Source organism: Phyllobates terribilis, unplaced genomic scaffold (assembly GCF_046119375.1).
Source record: "Phyllobates terribilis strain yellow unplaced genomic scaffold, ASM4611937v1 Scaffold_11__3_contigs__length_659146591, whole genome shotgun sequence".
NCBI classification, from domain to species: domain Eukaryota; kingdom Metazoa; phylum Chordata; class Amphibia; order Anura; family Dendrobatidae; genus Phyllobates; species Phyllobates terribilis.
Genome location: NW_027362771.1, coordinates 608,471,589 through 608,492,237, shown reverse-complemented (window position 1 = coordinate 608,492,237; position 20,649 = coordinate 608,471,589). Strand labels below are relative to the sequence as shown.

The 20,649-nt window shown below is 42.4% G+C and overlaps 7 non-coding genes across 7 annotated transcripts; all 7 read left to right on the top strand.

The window, feature by feature from the left end:
* The first annotated feature begins 2,412 nt into the window (after window positions 1-2,412).
* TRNAL-UAG (transfer RNA leucine (anticodon UAG)) lies at window positions 2,413-2,494 on the top strand. Its single transcript has one exon. It is a non-coding gene; the product is annotated as a tRNA-Leu (tRNA).
* Window positions 2,495-3,873: 1,379 nt separating this feature from the next.
* On the top strand, window positions 3,874-3,955 carry TRNAL-AAG (transfer RNA leucine (anticodon AAG)). Its single transcript has one exon. It is a non-coding gene; the product is annotated as a tRNA-Leu (tRNA).
* Window positions 3,956-5,331: 1,376 nt separating this feature from the next.
* On the top strand, window positions 5,332-5,413 carry TRNAL-UAG (transfer RNA leucine (anticodon UAG)). The gene has a single exon. It is a non-coding gene; the product is annotated as a tRNA-Leu (tRNA).
* A 2,819-nt stretch (window positions 5,414-8,232) lies between these two features.
* Window positions 8,233-8,314, top strand: TRNAL-AAG (transfer RNA leucine (anticodon AAG)). Its single transcript is given in 2 exon segments — window positions 8,233-8,270; window positions 8,280-8,314. It is a non-coding gene; the product is annotated as a tRNA-Leu (tRNA).
* Window positions 8,315-9,692: 1,378 nt separating this feature from the next.
* Window positions 9,693-9,774, top strand: TRNAL-AAG (transfer RNA leucine (anticodon AAG)). Its single transcript has one exon. It is a non-coding gene; the product is annotated as a tRNA-Leu (tRNA).
* Window positions 9,775-17,410: 7,636 nt separating this feature from the next.
* TRNAL-AAG (transfer RNA leucine (anticodon AAG)) lies at window positions 17,411-17,492 on the top strand. Its single transcript has one exon. It is a non-coding gene; the product is annotated as a tRNA-Leu (tRNA).
* A 1,382-nt stretch (window positions 17,493-18,874) lies between these two features.
* Window positions 18,875-18,956, top strand: TRNAL-AAG (transfer RNA leucine (anticodon AAG)). The gene has a single exon. It is a non-coding gene; the product is annotated as a tRNA-Leu (tRNA).
* Window positions 18,957-20,649: the final 1,693 nt, after the last annotated feature.

Here is a 20,649-nt window from a genome sequence, read left to right as displayed (position 1 = left end):
AATATAATGCTGTCTGCAGGGAAAGGTGGGCTAGCGTTAGAAGAGCTAAAGCCAGTAATGAAGTGAGGCTTGCAAGAGAGACCAAAAGCAATAAGAAAGGATTTTGGAAGTAAGTCAAAAGTTAAAGAAAAGCCAAAGATGCTATAGGATTTTTAAAGGATGAAAAGGGTAAAGTGGTCAATAATGATGTTGAGAAGACTGAACTTTTAAATTCCTGTTTTGCTTCTGTGTTCTCTAAGAAAGCAAATGTAACATCAAGTGATCTTCACTGTGCTGTAGAAGAAAAGGAACATGTGAGCAAGTCATACGTATGAATACGGCATATGAATAGTCATGTTGGCTTTAGGCATCAGAATTAACTACATAATTTACCATCTATGTTACATCCATGTCAGTTCAATCAATGATCAACCATTCTCAAAATTTGCCAAAATAAATCTTGGTCAAAAGAAGTCTAACTGCTAGCTCATATCCCTGCTGCCTTTTTAGGATTATCAATACAGGATGAGTAGAGTGATTAGCAAACATAAACAGAGCCATGCTGCTTCTGCTGCTATCCAGTAAGTCAACCTATTGATGAACTCATAGCTACAATGCTCTGCACTGCTGTATAATGTCTTCCTTGCTGCTGCTTCTGATTATCTGTTACGTACAGGCAGGGGTGTAGGAATCCTTCATGTTTGAGTGTCCTGTATATGGGAGATCATAGCAAGTAATCTATACCACCTAATTCAGTGATATCTAAAAATTAGCAGATGAGCCAACAGAGGAAAGATTAGTTAAATATCTGGATACAAGTCATATGTTTTGTAAAATGGTGCCCCAGAGTCAATGTACAAATAAATCCCTGATAATTACGTTGCTCATACATAATAACATTTGTCTTTTTGTATTATTGGATATAAAATATTTTCTGCCACTTACATCAAAAGCAAACTTTTGATATAAATAACATTAAACATATGTAAGAGGTAGCGTGGCCGAGCAGTCTAAGGTGCTGGATTTAGGCTTCAGTCTCTCTGGAGGCTTGGGTACAAATCCAACCGCCACCATCATTTATTTGGATCTAATTTTTACCAAAAATTAGGAAACAGTTGAGGAAGTAAAGGGGATAGAGATTTTAGGAGGCAGCGGTAATTCTATCCTATACTTTTGAACTACAAAAGGAGGAAAACCTGCGAAAACTGAGATTTTAAGATTGGACTGTAGAAAGGAAGTTTTTAATGGACTCAGTAAAAAGGAAGGAAAGGTAGGATGTTCGAAAGGAAAGTAATGTCCAGGAAGGATGGGAGATTTTGCTAAATTAAATTCTCACAGCACAATCAGTAACTATCCCGAAAAGAAGGAAGAATGGAAAGCATTTATGGAGACCAGGATGGCTGAATACTGAACTTAAAAGCTTGCTAAAAAGGAACAAAGAAATGAATATCAAATGGAAAGAAGAATATAATGCTGTCTGCAGGGAAAGCTGGGCTAGCATTAGAAGATCTAAAGCCAGTAATGAATTGAGGCTTGCAAGAGAGACCAAAAGCAATAAGAAAGGATTTTGGAAGTAAATCAAAAGTTAAAGAAAAGCCAAAGATGCTTTAGGATTTTTAAAAGATGAAAAGGGTAAAGTGGTCAATAATGATGTTGAGAAGACTGAACCTTTAATTTCCTATTTGGCATCTGTGTTCTCTAAGAAACTAAATGTAACATCAAGTGATCTTCACTGTGCTGTAGAAGAAAAGAAACATGTGAGCAAGTCATACGTATGAATACAGCATGTGAATAGTCATGTTGGCTTTAGGCATCAGAATTAATTACATAATTTACCATCTATGTTACATCCATGTCAGTTCAATCAATGATCAACCATTCTCAAAATTTGCCAAAATCAATTTTGGTCAAAAGAAGTCTAACTGCTAGCTCATATCCCTGCTGCCTTTTAGGATTATCAATACAGTATGAGTAGATTGATTAGCAAACATAAACAGAGCCATGCTGCTTCTGCTGCTTTCCAATAAATCACCCTAGTGATGGATTCATAGCTACACTGCTCTGCACTGCTGTATAATGTCTTCCTTGCTGCTGCTTCTGATTATCTGTTACGTACAGGCAGGGGTATAGGAATCCTTCATGTTTGAGTGTCCTGTATGTGGGAGATCATAGCAAATAATCTATACCACCTAATTCAGTGATATCTAAAAATTAGCGGATGAGCCAACAGAGGAAAGATTAGTTAAATATCTGGATACAAGTCATATGTTTTGTAAAATGGTGCCCCAAAGTCAATGTACAAACAATTCCCTGATAATTACGTTGCTGTTGCATAATAACATTTGTCTTTTTGTCATATTGGATATAAAATATTTTCTGCCACTTACATCAAAAGTAAACTTCTGATATAAATAACTTTAAACATATTTAAGAGGTAGCGTGGCCGAGCGGTCTAAGGCGCTGGATTTAGGCTCTAGTCTCTCTGGAGGTGTTGGTTCAAATCCCACCGCTGCCATTATTTATTTGGATCAAATTTTTACCAAAAATTAGGAAACGGTTGAGGAAGTAAAGGGGGTTGAGAACTTAGGAGGCAGCGATCATGCTATCCTATAATTTTGAACTACAAAAGGAGGAAAACCTGCGAAAACTGAGATTTTAAGATTGGACTGTAGAAAGACAGTTTTTAATGGACTCAGTAAAAAGTAAGGAAAGGTAGGATGTTCTAAAGGAAAAAAATGTCCAGGAAAGATGGGAGATTTTGCTAAATTTAATTCTCACTGCACAATCAGTAACAATCCCGAAAAGAAGGAAGAATGGAAAGCATTTATGGAGACCAGGATGGCTGAATACTGAACTTAAAAGCTTGCTAAAAAGGAACAAAGAAATGAATATCAAATGAAAAGAAGGGTTCTTATCTAAAGTAGAATATAATGCTGTCTCCAGGGAAAGGTGGGCTAGCGTTAGAAGAGCTAAAGCCAGTAATGAAGTGAGGCTTGCAAGAGAGACCAAAAGCAATAAGAAAGGATTTTGGAAGTAAGTCAAAAGTTAAAGAAAAGCCAAAGATGCTATAGGATTTTTAAAGGATGAAAAGGGTAAAGTGGTCAATAATGATGTTGAGAAGACTGAACTTTTAAATTCCTGTTTTGCTTCTGTGTTCTCTAAGAAAGCAAATGTAACATCAAGTGATCTTCACTGTGCTGTAGAAGAAAAGGAACATGTGAGCAAGTCATACGTATGAATACGGCATATGAATAGTCATGTTGGCTTTAGGCATCAGAATTAACTACATAATTTACCATCTATGTTACATCCATGTCAATTCAATCAATGATCAACCATTCTCAAAATTTGCCAAAATCAATCTTGGTCAAAAGAAGTCTAACTGCTAGCTCATATCCCTGCTGCCTTTTTAGGATTATCAATACAGGATGAGTAGAGTGATTAGCAAACATAAACAGAGCCATGCTGCTTCTGCTGCTATCCAGTAAGTCAACCTATTGATGAACTCATAGCTACAATGCTCTGCACTGCTGTATAATGTCTTCCTTGCTGCTGCTTCTGATTATCTGTTACGTACAGGCAGGGGTGAAGGAATCCTTCATGTTTGAGTGTCCTGTATATGGGAGATCATAGCAAGTAATCTATACCACCTAATTCAGTGATATCTAAAAATTAGCGGATGAGCCAACAGAGGAAAGATTAGTTAAATATCTGGATACAAGTCATATGTTTTGTAAAATGGTGCCTCAGAGTCAATGTACAAACAAATCCCTGATAATTACGTTGCTCATGCATAATAACATTTGTATTTTTGTCTAATTAGTTATACAATGTTTTCCGCAACTTATATCATTAGCAAATTTCTGATTTAAATAAGTTTGAACATCCGTTTGAGGTAGCGTGGCCGAGCGGTCTAAGGCGCTGGATTAAGGCTCCAGTCTCTCTGGAGGCGTGGGTTCAAATCCCACCACTGCCATTATTTATTTGGATCTAATTTTTACCAAAAATTAGGAAACAGTTGAGGAAGTATAGGGGGTTGAGAATTTAGGAGGCAGCAGTAATTTTATCCTATACTTTTGAACTACAAAAGGTGGAAAACCTGCGAAAACTGAGATTTTAAGATTGGACTGTAGAAAGACAGTTTTTAAAGGACTCAGTAAAAAGGAAGGAAAGGTAGGATGTTCTAAAGGAAAGAAATGTCCAGGAAAGATGGGAGATTTTGCTAAATTAACTTCTCACTGCACAATCAGTAACAATCCCGAAAAGAAGGAAGAATGGAAAGCATTTATTGAGACCAGGATGGCTGAATACTGAACTTAAAAGCTTGCTGAAAAGGAACAAAGAAATGAGTATCAAATGGAAAGAAGGGTTCATATCTAAAGAAGAATATAATGCTGTCTGCAGGGAAAGCTGGGCTAGAGTTAGAAGAGCTAAAGCCAGTAATGAATTGAGGCTTGCAAGAGAGACCAAAAGCAATAAGAAAGGATTTTGGAAGTAAGTCAAAAGTTAAAGAAAAGCCAAAGATGCTATAGGATTTTTAAAGGATGAAAAGGGTAAAGTGGTCAATATTGATGTTGAGAAGACTGAACTTTTAAATTCCTGTTTTGCTTCTGTGTTCTCTAAGAAAGCAAATGTAACATCAAGTGATCTTCACTGTGCTGTAGAAGAAAAGGAACATGTGAGCAAGTCATACATAACAATACGGCATATGAATAGTCATGTTGGCTTTAGGCATCAGAATTAATTACATAATTTACCATCTATGTTACATCGATGTCAGTTCAATCAATGATCAACGATTCTCAAAATTTGCCAATATCAATCTTGGTCAAAAGAAGTCTAACTGCTAGCTCATATCCCTGCTGCCTTTTTAGGATTATCAATACAGGATGAGTAGAGTGATTAGCAAACATAAACAGAGCCATGCTGCTTCTGCTGCTTTCCAGGATGTCACCCTACTGATGGATTCATAGCTACACTGCTCTGCACTGCTGTATAATGTCTTCCTTGCTGCTTCTGATTATCTGTTACGTACAGGCAGGGGTGTAGGAATCCTTCATGTTTGAGGGTCCTGTATATGGGAGATCATAGCAAGTAATCTATACCACCTAATTCAGTGATATCTAAAAATTAGCGGATGAGCCAACAGAGGAAAGATTAGTTAAATATCTGGATACAAGTCATATGTTTTGTAAAATGTTGTCCCAAAGTCAATGTACAAACAATTCCCTGATAATTACGTTGCTGTTGCATAATAACATTTGTATTTTTGTCATATTGGATATAAAATATTTTCTGCCACTTATATCAAAAGCAAACTACTGATATAAATAACTTTAAACATATGTAAGAAGTAGCGTGGCCGAGCGGTCTAAGGCGCTGGATTTAGGCTCCAGTTTCTCTGGAGGCGTGGGTTCAAATCCCACAGCTGCCATTATTTATTTGGATCAAATTTTTACCAAAAATTAGGAAACGGTTGAGGAAGCAAAGGGGGTTGAGAACTTAGGAGGCATCGATCATAGTATTCTATAATTTTGAACTACAAAAGGACGAAAACCTGCGAAAACTGAGATTTTAAGATTGGACTGTAGAAAGACAGTTTTTAATGGACTCAGTAAAAAGTAAGGAAAGGTAGGATGTTCTAAAGGAAAGAAATGTCCAGGAAAGATGGGAGATTTTGCTAAATTAACTTCTCACTGCACAATCAGTAACAATCCCGAAAAGAAGGAAGAATGGAAAGCATTTATTGAGACCAGGATGGCTGAATACTGAACTTAAAAGCTTGCTGAAAAGGAACAAAGAAATGAGTATCAAATGGAAAGAAGGGTTCATATCTAAAGAAGAATATAATGCTGTCTGCAGGGAAAGCTGGGCTAGAGTTAGAAGAGCTAAAGCCAGTAATGAATTGAGGCTTGCAAGAGAGACCAAAAGGAATAAGAAAGGATTTTGTAAGTAAGTCAAAAGTTAAAGAAAAGCCAAAGATGCTATAGGATTTTTAAAAGATGAAAAGGGTAATGTGGTCAATAATGATTTTGAGAAGACTGAACTTTTAAATTCCTATTTGGCTTCTGTGTTCTCTAAGAAAGTAAATGTAACATCAAGTGATCTTCACTGTGCTGTAGAAGAAAAGGAACATGTGAGCAAGTCATACGTATGAATATGGCATATGAATAGTCATGTTGGCTTTAGGCATCAGAATTAACTACATAATTTACCATCTATGTTACATCCATGTCAGTTCAATCAATGATCAACCATTCTCAAAATTTGCCAAAATCAATCTTGGTCAAAAGAAGTCTAACTGCTAGCTCATATCCCTGCTGCCTTTTTAGGATTATCAATACAGGATGAGTAGAGTGATTAGCAAACATAAACAGTGCCATACTGCTTCTGCTGCTATTAAGTAAGTCACCCTATTGATGAACTCATAGCTACACTGCTCTGCACTGCTGTATAACGTCTTCCTTGCTGCTGCTTCTGATTATCTGTTACGTACAGGTAGGGGTGTAGGAATCCTTCATATTTGAGGGTCCTGTATATGGGAGATCATAGCAAGTAATCTATACCACCTAATTCAGTGATATCTAAAAATTAACGGATGAGCCAACAGAGGAAAGATTAGTTAAATATCTGGATACAAGTCATATGTTTTGTAAAATGGTGCCCCAGAGTCAATGTACAAACAATTCCCTAATAATTACGTTGCTGTTGCATAATAGCATTTGTCTTTTTGTATTATTGGATATAAAATATTTTCTGCCACTTACATCAAAAGCAAACTTTTGATATAAATAACATTAAACATATGTAAGAGGTAGCGTGGCAGAGCAGTCTAAGGTGCTGGATTTAGGCTTCAATCTCTCTGGAGGCATGGGTTCAAATCCCACCGCTGCCATCACTTATTTTGATCTAATTTTTGCTAAAAATTAGGAAACAGTTGAGGAAGTAAAGGGGATAGAGATTTTAGGAGGCAGCGGTTTTTCTATCCTATACTTTTGAACTACAAAAGGAGGAAAACCTGCGAAAACTGAGATTTTAAGATTGGACTGTAGAAAGGCAGTTTTTAATGGACTCAGTAAAAAGGAAGGAAAGGTAGGATGTTCTAAAGGAAAGTAATGTCCAGGAAGGATGGGAGATTTTGCTAAATTAAATTCTCACAGCACAATCAGTAACAATCCCGAAAAGAAGGAAGAATTGAAAGCATATATGGAGACCAGGATGGCTAAATACTGAACTGAAAAGCTTGCTAAAAAGGAACAAAGAAATGAATATCAAATGGAAAGAAGAATATAATGCTGTCTGCAGGGAAAGCTGGGCTAGCGTTAGAAGAGCTAAAGCCAGTAATGAATTGAGGCTTGCAAGAGAGACCAAAAGCAATAAGAAAGGATTTTGGAAGTAAGTCAAAAGTTAAAGAAAAGCCAAAGATGCTATAGGATTTTTAAAAGATGAAAAGGGTAAAGTGGTCAATAATGATGTTGAGAAGACTGAACTTTTTAATTCCTATTTGGCTTCTGTGTTCTCTAAGAAAGTAAATGTAACATCAAGTGATCTTCACTGTGCTGTAGAAGAAAAGGAACATGTGAGCAAGTCATACGTATGAATACGGCATGTGAATAGTCATGTTGGCTTTAGGTATCAGAATTAATTACATAATTTACCATCTATGTTACATCCATGTCAGTTCAATCAATGATCAGCCATTCTCAAAATGTGCCAAAATCAATCTTGGTCAAAAGAAGTCTAACTGCTAGCTCATATCCCTGCTGCCTTTTTAGGATTATCAATACAGGATGAGTAGAGTGATTAGCAAACATAAACAGAGCCATGCTGCTTCTGCTGCTTTCCAGTATGTCACCCTAGTGATGGATTCATAGCTACACTGCTCTGCACTGCTGTATAATGTCTTCCTTGCTGCTTCTGATTATCTGTTACGTACAGGCAGGGGTGTAGGAATCCTTCATGTTTGAGGGTCCTGTATATGGGAGATCATAGCAAGTAATCTATACCACCTAATTCATTGATATCTAAAAATTAGCCGATGAGCCAACAAAGGAAAGATTAGTTAAATATCTGGATACAAGTTATATGTTTTGTAAAATGGTGCCCCAAAGTCAATGTACAAACAATTCCCTGATAATTACGTTGCTGTTGCATAATAACATTTGTCTTTTTGTCATATTGGATATAAAATATTTTCTGCCACTTACATCAAAAGCAAACTACTGATATAAATATCTTTAAACATATGTAAGAGGTAGCGTGGCGGAGTGGTCTAAGGCGCTAGATTAAGGCTCCAGTCTCTCTGGAGACGTGGGTTCAAATCCCACCGTTGCCATTATTTATTTGGATCAAATTTTTACCAAAAATTAGGAAACGGTTGAGGAAGTAAAGGGGGTTGAGAACTTAGGAGTCAGCGATCATAGTATCCTATAATTTTGAACTACAAAAGGAGGAAAACCTGCGAAAACTGAGATTTTAAGATTGGACTGTAGAAAGACAGCTTTTAATGGACTCAGTAAAAAGTAAGGAAAGGTAGGATGTTCTAAAGGAAAGAAATGTCCAGGAAAGATGGGAGATTTTGCTAAATTAAATTCTCACTGCACAATCAGTAACAATCCCGAAAAGAAGGAAGAATGGAAAGCGTTTATGGAGACCAGGATGGCTGAATTCTGAACTTAAAAGCTTGCTAAAAAGGAACAAAGAAATGAATATCAAATGAAAAGAAGGGTTCATATCTAAAGAAGAATATAATGCTGTCTGCAGGGAAAGGTGTGCTAGCGTTAGAAGAGCTAAAGCCAGTAATGAAGTGAGGCTTGCAAGAGAGACCAAAAGCAATAAGAAAGGATTTTGGAAGTAAGTCAAAAGTTAAAGAAAAGCCAAAGATGCTATAGGATTTTTAAAGGATGAAAAGGGTAAAGTGGTCAATAATGATGTTGAGAAGACTGAACTTTTAAATTCCTGTTTTGCTTCTGTGTTCTCTAATAAAGCAAATGTAACATCAAGTGATCTTCACTGTGCTGTAGAAGAAAAGGAACATGTGAGCAAGTCATACATAACAATACGGCATATGAATACTCATGTTGGCTTTAGGCATCAGAATTAATTACATAATTTACCATCTATGTTACATCGATGTCAGTTCAATCAATAATCAACGATTCTCAAAATTTGCCAAAATAAATCTTGGTCAAATGAAGTCTAACTGCTAGCTCATATCCCTGCTGCCTTTTTAGGATTATCAATACAGGATGAGCAGAGTGATTAGCAAACATAAACAGAGCCATGCTGCTTCTGCTGCTTTCCAGTAAGTCACCCTAGTGATGGATTCATAGCTACACTGCTCTGCACTGCTGTATAATGTCTTCCTTGCTGCTGCTTCTGATTATCTGTTACGTACAGGCTGGGGTGTAGGAATCCTTCATGTTTGAGTGTCCTGTATGTGGGAGATCATAGCAAGTAATCTATACCACCTAATTCAGTGATATCTAAAAACTAGCGGTTGAGCCAACAGAGGAAAGATTAGTTAAATATCTGGATACAGTCATATGTTTTGCAAAATGGTGCCCCAGAGTCAATGTACAAACAAATCCCTGATAATTACGTTGCTCACGCATAATAACATTTGTATTTTTGTCTAATTAGATATACAATGTTTTCTGCCACTTATATCATTAGCAAATATCTAATTTAAATAAGTTTGAACATCCATATGAGGTAGCGTGGCCGAGCGGTCTAAGGCGCTGGATTAAGGCTCCAGTCTCTCTGGAGGCGTGTGTTCAAATCCCACCGCTGCCATTATTTATTTGGATCTAATTTTTACCAAAAATTAGGAAACAGTTGAGGAAGTAAAGGGGATTGAGAATTTAGGAGACAGCGGTAATTCTATCCTATACTTTTGAACTACAAAAGGTGGAAAACCTGCGAAAACAGAGATTTTAAGAATGGACAGAAGAAAGGCAGTTTTTAATGGACTCAGTAAAAAGGAAGGAAAGGTAGAATGTTATAAAGGAAAGAAATGTCCAGGAAGGATGGGAGATTTTGCTAAATTTAATTCTCACTGCACAATCAGTAACAATCCCGAAAAGAAGGAAGAATGGAAAGCATTTATGGAGACCAGGATGGTTGAATACTGAACTTAAAAGCTTGCTAAAATGGAACAAAGAAATGAATATCAAATGAAAAGAAGGGTTCATATCTAAAGAAGAATATAATTGTAATGCACACGCCCGGACTGACTGGCGTGTGCGTGTTTATGTAGTGATTGCACTGTGCCATGAACCGGAGAGAGCCTGGAGGGGCGTAACTAAGTTTCTGCCCGATCCGACCAAGGTCGCACGACGGCATACAACGCCAGTGCACCAGGGAGGAACCGAGAAGAGGAACCAGGGTCTACTCCAGGTCAGACTCCGGACACGGCTGTTGACCCACACCGGGGAATACAGAAACAGGCAGACAAGAGCACAGGCTGGGTAGGGTCCAGTACAGACTGGGAGACAAATTTGAAACCGCAGACGCGGTAGACAGAGCTGAGCAAAGCGAAAACCGCAGACGCGGCGGACAGAGCTGAGCAAAGCGAAAACCGCAGACGCGGCGGACAGAGCTGAGCAAAGCGAAAACCGCAGACGCGGCGGACAGAGCTGAGCAAAGCAAAAACCGCAGACGCGGCGGAGAGATGAGCAAAGCGAAAACCGCAGACGCGGCGGACAGAGCTGAGCAAAGCGAAAACCGCAGACGCGGCGGACAGAGCTGAGCAAAGCGAAAACCGCAAACGCGGCGGACAGAGCTGAGCAAAGCAAAAACCGCAGACGCGGCGGAGAGATGAGCAAAGCGAAAACCGCAGACGCGGCGGACAGAGCTGAGCAAAGCGAAAACCGCAGACGCGGCGGACAGAGCTGAGCAAAGCGAAAACCGCAGACGCGGCGGACAGAGCTGAGCAAAGCGAAAACCGCAAACGCGGCGGACAGAGCTGAGCAAAGCGAAAACCGCAGACGCGGCGGACAGAGCTGAGCAAAGCGAAAACCGCAGACGCGGCGGACAGAGCTGAGCAAAGTGAAAACCGCAGACGCGGCGGACAGAGCTGAGCAAAGCGAAAACCGCAGACGCGGCGGATAGAGCTGAGCAAAGCGAAAACCGCAGACGCGGCGGACAGAGCTGAGCAAAGCGAAAACCGCAGACGCGGCGGACAGAGCTGAGCAAAGAGAAAACCGCAGACGCGGCGGACAGAGCTGAGCAAAGCGAAAACCGCAGACGCGGCGGACAGAGCTGAGCAAAGCGAAAACCGCAGACGCGGCGGACAGAGCTGAGCAAAGCGAAAACCGCAGACGCGGCGGACAGAGCTGAGCTAAGCGAAAACCGCAGACGCAGCGGACAGAGCTGAGCAAAGCGAAAACCGCAGACGCAGAGGGAACAGGACTCTGTTCACATGGAACAGACTAGAAGGGAAAGGCAGAACCAGATACCCACAGGGTACTTGCAGAGAATTAGCAAGTGGACCACAAACTCACAAACGGAAGTACAGTGACAACGAGCAGGAGTTAGGTACGAGTTCAGACTCTGCAGAAAAAGGAAAGGAACGGACATAGAGAAAAAACAGGTAAAAGATAGGAGAGAGTTCAGACTGGTACTGAGTGTACGGAGGAGACCGACACTGCAGCGGGATACAGGAGCGGGTCTGGGAATACGGTCCCCAGAGAGGCGAGACGAACAGGCAAGGAGCGTGTTCAGACTAGCCTGGAAATACAGCCTCCAGGAAGGCGGAACAAACAGGCAAGGAACGAGTACAGACTGCAGGTTAAGATACACAGATAGGACGCAGTACAGACATGGGAACAGATACTGCAAGACAGGTAACATAGACAGGACCTGGCATGTCAGAGACAAAAGCCAACTGACAGGGCAAGATGCTCAGGCATGGGTTAATTGGGGCAGCTGTTTAAATAACAGGTGACAGACAGCAATAGGCTGAGGACGCACAAGGGGTGTGCCTGCAGCAGGTACAAAAAGCAGGAAGTGATCGGGCGCCGCCCTTAAGCAGCAGACACTGAAGCAAACAGACAGCATGGAGGGAAGCCAGAGAGACACCCTGGACTGGAGATCAAGTGCGCGTTCTTGCACAGTGGGAGATGGACCACTATGCAAGGACGCTGCCAGGTATGTTACAGTACCCCCCCCCTTACGCCCCCTCTTCTTCAGGCCTGCCAGAATGTTCCGCAGGGAATTCGAGGGCCAATCCTTTACTTCATGGAGATCACATCCACTGTCCACTGGAGAAACTGGTCTCCTCTGGTTAGCTAGGATGCTACCTCCTATCCAGCCATCCTCAGCAACAGACGAAACAGGTGGAGTACCAGGAACAGCACACAGGGAAGTCTCTCTCCACTTATTATCAGGTAGCACCCCAGAGGGTTCAGGAGACAACTGGAAGTCCTCCGCCGGGTTGAAGGAGTGCAGAGACTCGGGGGTAACCTCTGCTTCGGGGTACATCTTGTCAAACTCACAGGATGAAATGGGCGAGGTATCAGGTACAAGGTGTAGAAAAGTCCCTGTTACCTTGTTATCTGGTGGTACCCAGGAGGATTCAGAAAACAACTGGGGGTCCTCCGCCGGGTCGGAATAGTGCAGAGACTCGGGGGTAACCTCTGCTTCGGAGTACACTAGGTCGGACTCGCTGGATGAAGCGGGCGAGGTATCAGGTTCCGAATATAGAAGAGTACCTGTCCATTCGTTATCAGGTAGCACCCCGAAGGGTTCAGGAGACAACTGGAGGTCCTCCGCCTGGTCGGAGGGGTGTAGAGACTCGGGGATAACCTCTGCTTCGAGGTACATCTTGTGAAATTCACAGGAAGAAATAGACGGGTTATCAGGTACAGGGTGAGAAAAAGTCACTGTCTCTTTGTTATCTGGTGGTACCCCGGAGGAGTCAGGAAACAACTGGAGGTCCTCTGCCTGGTCAGAGGGGTGTAGAGACTCATGGGTAACCTCTGCTTCAGAGTACACTAGGTCGGACTCACTGGACGAAGCAAGCGAGGTATCAGATCCAGGATATAGGAAAGTCTCTGTCCATTCACCACCAGGTGGCACCCCGAAGGGTTCTAGAGACAACTGGAGGTCCTCCGCCTGGTCGGAGGGATGTAGAGACTCGGGAGTAACCTCTGCTTCGGAGTTCACTAGGTGGGACTCACTGGACGAAGCGAGCAATGTATCAGGTACAGAGTATAGGAGAGTCTCTGTCCTTTCGCTACCAGGTAGCACCCCGAAGGGCTCAGGAGACAACTGGAGGTCCTCCGCCAGGTCGGAGGGGTGAAGAGACTCATGGGTAACCTCTGCTTCAGAGTACACTAGGTTGGACTCACTGGATGAAGCAGCCGAGATATCAGGTACCGAGTATAGGAAAGTCTCTGTCCATTCGCTACCAGGTAGCACCCAGAAGGGTTCAGGAGACAACTGGAGATCCTCCGCCTGATCGGATGGGTGTAGAGACTCAGGGGTAACCTCTGCTTCGGAGAACACTAGGTCGAACTCACTGGACGAAGCGGGCGAGTTATCAGGTTCAGGGTATAGGGAAGTCTCTCTCCAATTGTCCTCAAGTGGTATCCCGGGGGATTCAGGAGGCAACAGGGGGTCCTCCGGTGTAAATTCTGGGTGGGTAGCAGTCTCTTTGGGCAGGAGAACTGGTGCACTACCCACGCACATTACCCATTGGGGCTTCTTCAGGATCCAGGGAGATGAAGCTTCAGTACGGACTTCAAAGTTGGGGTCAGGAGGTCTCAGGGAGGACAGACCCTGGCGTGACGGCTTGCCTCTACGTCTAGCACGTCTGGACTGCCTCTTAAGGTTGGGAGAAGTATTCCGGAGAGTGAAGTCACCCTGTGAGGATTCTGGGTGGGCAGTAGTCTCATTGGGCTGAAGGACTATTGCGCTACCCACACATATTACCCATCGGGGCTGCTCGGGGATACTGGGAAGTGAAGCTTCAGCAGGAGCCTCCGGGTTAGGATCATCGAAGACCATTAGAAAGGCCACCAGGAAGGCCATTATGTCTAGGACTATAGGATCCTGTGCGTCCCATAGGGGAATGATCCAATTCAAGGCATCACCCGCTAGGTAAGACATCATGAATCCCACCTTAACCCGATCTGTGGGAAAACATAGAGGGTAGAACTTGAAGTGTAGCATGCATTGCTCCACAAATGCACGACTCTGTCTTGGATCCCCATAGTAACGTGGCGGATCCGCAGGAACGAGAGCTGATAGATCCATCTGGACGGGTGCGTAATTCGCCTGGAACTCAGCTAAGGAAAAAAAAAAAAATGTATTTATTTATTTTTAATGCACGTATTCGCTGGAAAACATCTCAGAGAGCGAAGGCCGTGGGGCTCAACGGGAACCATGGCCTGAGCATGCTGTAATGCACACGCCCGGACTGACTGGCGTGGGCGTGTTTATGTAGTGATTCCACTGTGCCATGAACCGGAGAGTGCCTGGAGGGGCGTAACTAAGTATCTGCCCGATCAGACCAAGCTCGCACGACGGCATACGGCGCCAGTGCACCAGGGAGGAACCGAGAAGAGGAACCAGGGTCTACTCCAGGTCAGACTCCGGACACGGCTGTTGACCCACACCGGGGAATACAGGAACAGGCAGACTAGAGCACAGGCTGGGTAGGGTCCAGTACAGACTGGGAGACAAATTCGAAACCGCAGACGCGGTAGACAGAGCTGAGCAAAGTGAAAACCGCAGACGTGGCGGACAGAGCTGAGCAAAGCGAAAACCGCAGACGCGGCGGACAGAGCTGAGCAAAGCGAAAACCGCAGACGCGGCGGACAGAGCTGAGCAAAGCCAAAACCGCAGACGCGGCGGACAGAGCTGAGCAAAGCGAAAACCGCAGACGCGGCGGACAGAGCTGAGCAAAGCGAAAACCGCAGACGCGGCGGACAGAGCTGAGCAAAGTGAAAACCGCAGACGCGGCGGACAGAGCTGAGCAAAGCGAAAACCGCAGACGCGGCGGACAGAGCTGAGCAAAGCGAAAACCGCAGACGCGGCGGACAGAGCTGAGCAAAGCGAAAACCGCAGACGCGGCGGAGAGATGAGCAAAGCGAAAACCGCAGATGCGGCGGACAGAGCTGAGCAAAGCGAAAACCGCAGACGCGGCGGATAGAGCTGAGCAAAGCGAAAACCGCAGACGCGGCGGACAGAGCTGAGCAAAGCGAAAACCGCAGACGCGGCGGACAGAGCTGAGCAAAGCGAAAACCGCAGACGCGGCGGACAGAGCGGAGCAAAGCGAAAACCGCAGACGCGTCGGACAGAGCTGAGCAAAGCGAAAACCGCAGACGCGGCGGAGAGAGCTGAGAAAAGCGAAAACCGCAGACGCGGCGGACAGAGCTGAGCAAAGCGAAAACCGCAGACGCGGCGGACAGAGCTGAGCAAAGCGAAAACCGCAGACGCGGCGGACAGAGCTGAGCAAAGCGAAAACCGCAGACGCGGCGGACAGAGCTGAGCAAAGCGAAAACCGCAGACGCGGCGGACAGAGCTGAGCAAAGCGAAAACCGCAGACGCGGCGGACAGAGCTGAGCAAAGCGAAAACCGCAGACGCGGCGGACAGAGCTGAGCAAAGCGAAAACCGCAGACGCGGCGGACAGAGCTGAGCAAAGCAAAAACCGCAGACGCGGCGGACAGAGCTGAGCAAAGCGAAAACCGCAGACGCAGAGGGAACAGGACTCTGTTCACACGGAACAGACTAGAAGGGAAAGGCAGAACCAGATACCCACAGGGTACTTGCAGAGAAGTAGCGAGTGGACCACAAACTCACAAACGGAAGTACAGTGTCAACGAGCAGGAGTTAGGTACGAGTTCAGACTCTGCAGAAAAAGGAAAGGAACGGACATAGAGAAAAAACAGGTGAAAGATAGGAGAGAGTTCAGACTGGTATTGAGTGTACGGAGGAGACCGACATTGCAGCGGGATACAGGAGCGGGTCTGGGAATACGGCCCCCAGAGAGGCGAGACGAACAGGCAAGGAGCGTGTTCAGACTAGCCTGGAAATACAGCCTCCAGGAAGGCGGAACAAACAGGCAAGGAACGAGTACAGACTGCAGGTTAAGATACACAGATAGGACACAGTACAGACATGGGAACAGATACTGCAAGACAGGTAACATAGACAGGACCTGGCATGTCAGAGACAAAAGCCAACTGACAGGGCAAGATGCTCAGGCATGGGTTAATTGGGGCAGCTGTTTAAATAACAGGTGACAGACAGCAATAGGCTGAGGACGCACAAGGGGTGTGCCTGCAGCTGGTACAAAAAGCAGGAAGTGATCGGGCGCCGCCCTTAAGCAGCAGACACTGAAGCAAACAGACAGCATGGAGGGAAGCCAGAGAGACACCCTGGACTGGAGTTCAAGTGCGCGTTCTTCCACAGTGGGAGATGGACCACTATGCAAGGACGCCGCCAGGTATGTTACAATAATGCTGTCTGCAGGGAAAGGTGGGCTAGCGTTAGAAGAGCTAAAGCCAGTAATGAAGTGAGGCTTGCAAGAGAGACCAAAAGCAATAAGAAAGGATTTTGGAAGTAAATCAAAAGTTAAAGAAAAGCCAAAGATGCTATAGGATTTTTAAAAGATGAAAAGGGTAAAGTGGTCAATAATGATGTTGAGAAGACTGAACTTTTAAATTCCTATTTTGCTTCTGTGTTCTCTAAGAAAGTAAATGTAACATCAAGTGATCTTCACTGTGCTGTAGAAGAAAAGGAACATGTGAAAAAGTCATACGTATGAATACTGCATATGAGTGTTCATGTTAGCTTTAGGCATCAGAATTAATTACATAATTTACCATCTATGTTACATCCATGTCAGTTCAATCAATGATCAACCATTCTCAAAATTTGCCAAAATCAATCTTGGTCAAATGAGGTCTAACTGCTAGCTCATATCCCTGCTGCCTTTTTAGGATTATCAATACAGGATGAGCACAGTGATTAGCAAACATAAACAGAGCCATGCTGCTTCTGCTGCTTTCCAGTAAGTCACCCTAGTGATGAACTCATAGCTACACTGCTCTGCACTGCTGTATAATGTCTTACTTGCTGCTGCTTCTGATTATCTGTTACGTACAGGCAGGGGTGTAGGAATCCTTCATGTTTGCGTGTCCTGTATGTGGGAGATCATAGCAAGTAATCTAAACCACCTAATTCAGTGATATCTAAAAATTAGCGGATGAGCCAACAGAGGAAAGATTAGTTAAATATCTGGATACAAGTCATATGTTTTGCAAAATGGTGCCCCAGAGTCAATGTAAAAACAAATCCCTGATAACTACGTTGCTCATGCATAATAACATTTGTATTTTTGTCTAATTAGAAATACAATGTTTTCTGCCACTTATATCATTAGCAAATTTCTGATTTAAATAAGTTAGAGCATCCGTATGAGGTAGCGTGGCCGAGCGGTCTAAGGCGCTGGATTAAGGCTCCAGTCTCTCTGGAGGCGTGGGTTCAAATCCTATCGCAGCCATTATTTATTTGGATCTAATTTTTACCAAAAATTTGAAAACAGTTGAGGAAGTAAAGGGGATTGAGAATTTACGAGGCAGCGTTAATTCTATCCTATACTTTTGAACTACAAAAGGTGGAAAACCTGTGAAAACTAAGATTTTAAGATTGGACTGTAGAAAGGCAGTTTTTAATGGACTCAGTAAAAAGGAAGGAAAGGTAGAATGTTATAAAGGAAAGAAATGTCCAGGAAGGATGGGAGATTTTGCTAAATTAAATTCTCACTGCACAATCAGTAACAATCCCGAAAAGAAGGAAGAATGGAAAGCATTTATGGAGACCAGGATGGCTGAATACTGAACTTAAAAGCTTGCTAAAAAGGAACAAAGAAATGAATATCAAATGAAAAGAAGGGTTCATATCTAAAGAATATAATGCTGTCTGCAGGGAAAGCTGGGCTAGCATTAGAAGAGCTAAAGCCAGTAATGAAGTGAGGCTTGCAAGAGAGACCAAAGGCAATAAGAAAGGTTTTTGGAAGTAAGTTAAAAGTTAAAGAAAAGCCAAAGATGCTATAGGATTTTTAAAGGATGAAAAGAATAAAGTGGTCAATAATGATGTTGAGAAAACTGAACTTTTAAATTCCTATTTTGCTTCTGTGTTCTCTAAGAAAGCAAATGTAACATCAAGTGATCTTCACTGTGCTGTAGAAGAAAAGGAACATGTGAGCAAGTCATACATAAGAATACGGCATATGAATAGTCATGTTGGCTTTAGGCATCAGAATTAATTACATAATTTACCATCTATGTTACATCGATGTCAGTTCAATCAGTGATCAACGATTCTCAAAATTTGCCAAAAATCAATCTTGGTCAAATGAAGTCTAACTGCTAGCTCATATCCCTGCTGCCTTTTTAGGATTATCAATACAGGATGAGCAGAGTGATTAGCAAACATAAACAGAGCCATGCTGCTTCTGCTGCTTTCCATTAAGTCACCCTAGTGATGAACTCATAGCTACACTGCTCTGCACTGCTGTATAATGTCTTCCTTGCTGCTGCTTCTGATTATCTGTTACGTACAGGCAGCGGTGTAGGAATCCTTCATGTTTGAGTGTCCTGTATGTGGGAGATCATAGCAAGTAATCTATACCACCTAATTCAGTGATATCTAAAAATTAGCGTTTGAGCCAACAGAGGAAAGATTAGTTAAATATCTGGATACAAGTCATATGTTTTGCAAAATAGTGCCCCAGAGCAGAGTCAATGTACAAACAAATCCCTGATAACTACGTTGCTCATGCATAATAACATTTGTATTTTTGTCTAATTAGTTATACAATGTTTTCCGCAACTTATATCATTAGCAAATATGTGATTTAAATAAGTTTTAACATCCGTATGAGGTAGCGTGGCCGAGTGGTCTAAGGCGCTGGATTAAGGCTCCAGTCTCTCTGGAGGCGTGGGTTCAAATCCCACCGCTGCCATTATTTATTTGGATCTAATTTTTACCAAATATTAGGAAACAGTTGAGGAATTATAGGGGGTTGAGAATTTAGGAGGCAGCAGTAATTTTATCCTATACTTTTGAACTACAAAAGGTGGAAAACCTGCGAAAACTGAGATTTTAAGATTGGACTGTAGAAAGGCAGTTTTTAATGGACTCAGTAAAAAGGAAGGAAAATTAGGATGTTCTAAAGGAAAGAAATGTCCAGGAAGGATGGGGGATTTTGCTAAATTAAATTCTCACTGCACAATCAGTAACAATCCCAAAAAGAAGGAAGAATGGAAAGCATTTATGGAGACCAGGATGTCTGAATACTCTACTTAAAAGCTTGCTAAAAAGGAACAAAGAAATGAATATCAAATGAAAAGAAGGGTTCATATCTAAAGAAGAATATAATGCTGTCTGAAGGGAAAGGTGGGCTAGCGTTAGAAGAGTTAAACCAGTAATGAAGTGAGGCTTGCAAGAGAGACCAAAAGCAATAAGAAAGGATTTTGGAAGTAAGTCAAAAGTTAAAGAAAAGCCAAAGATGCTATAGGGTTTTTAAAGGATGAAAAGGGTAAAGTGGTCAATAATGATGTTGAGAAGACTGAACTTTTAAATTCCTGTTTTGCTTCTGTGTTCTCTAAGAAAGCAAATGTAACATCAAGTGATCTTCACTGTGCTGTAGAAGAAAAGGAACATGTGAGCAAGTCATACATAAGAATACGGCATATGAATAGTCATGTTGGCTTTAGGCATCAGAATTAATTACATAATTTACCATCTATGTTACATCGATGTCAGTTCAATCAATGATCAAAGATTCTCAAAATTTGCCAAAATCAATCTTGGTCAAATGAAGTCTAACTGCTAGCTCATATCCCTGCTGCCTTTTTAGGATTATCAATACAGGATGAGCAGAGTGATTAGCAAACATAAACAGAGCCATGCTGCTTCTGCTGCTTTCCAGTAAGTCACCCTAGTGACAAACTCATTGCTACACTGCTCTGCACTGCTGTATAATGTTTTCCTTGCTGCTGTTTCTGATTATCTGTTACATACAGGCAGGGGTGTAGGAATCCTTCATTTTTCAGTGTCCTGTATGTGGGAGATCATAGCAAGTAATCTATACCACCTAATTCAGTGATATCTAAAAATTAGCGGTTGAGCCAACAGAGGAAAGATTAGTTAAATATCTGGATACAAGTCATATGTTTTGTAAAATGGTGCCCCAGAGTCAATGTACAAACAAATCCCTGATAACTGCGTTGCTGATGCATAATAACATTTGTATTTTTGTCTAATTTGTTATACAATGTTTTCTGCAACTTATATCATTAGTACCACAAAATATCCCAAAGGCATATTGCCTAGTAGCACACTATATGAACCACAGGTAGTGTGCAGTAACAAATACTAAACTCCAAAAGCATGTATACCACCAAGAGAAAAGAGCGGAGCTTTTATAGCAAAGATAAAAAGGTATAAATCTTATTGACAAAAAATTTAAGACAACACAAGAACATATAATAAAAAGACATGTGCAAGGGGGCTAGGAGCAGTAGCAGCGAATACTGACAGTACTAGGGGGGGGGGGGAGGGGGGATTAGGAATAACGGAATGATACATAAATGAGTCAAATAGATATAACTTGCATCCATAAAGTGCATAAATCCCCGAACCCCTAACTGTGG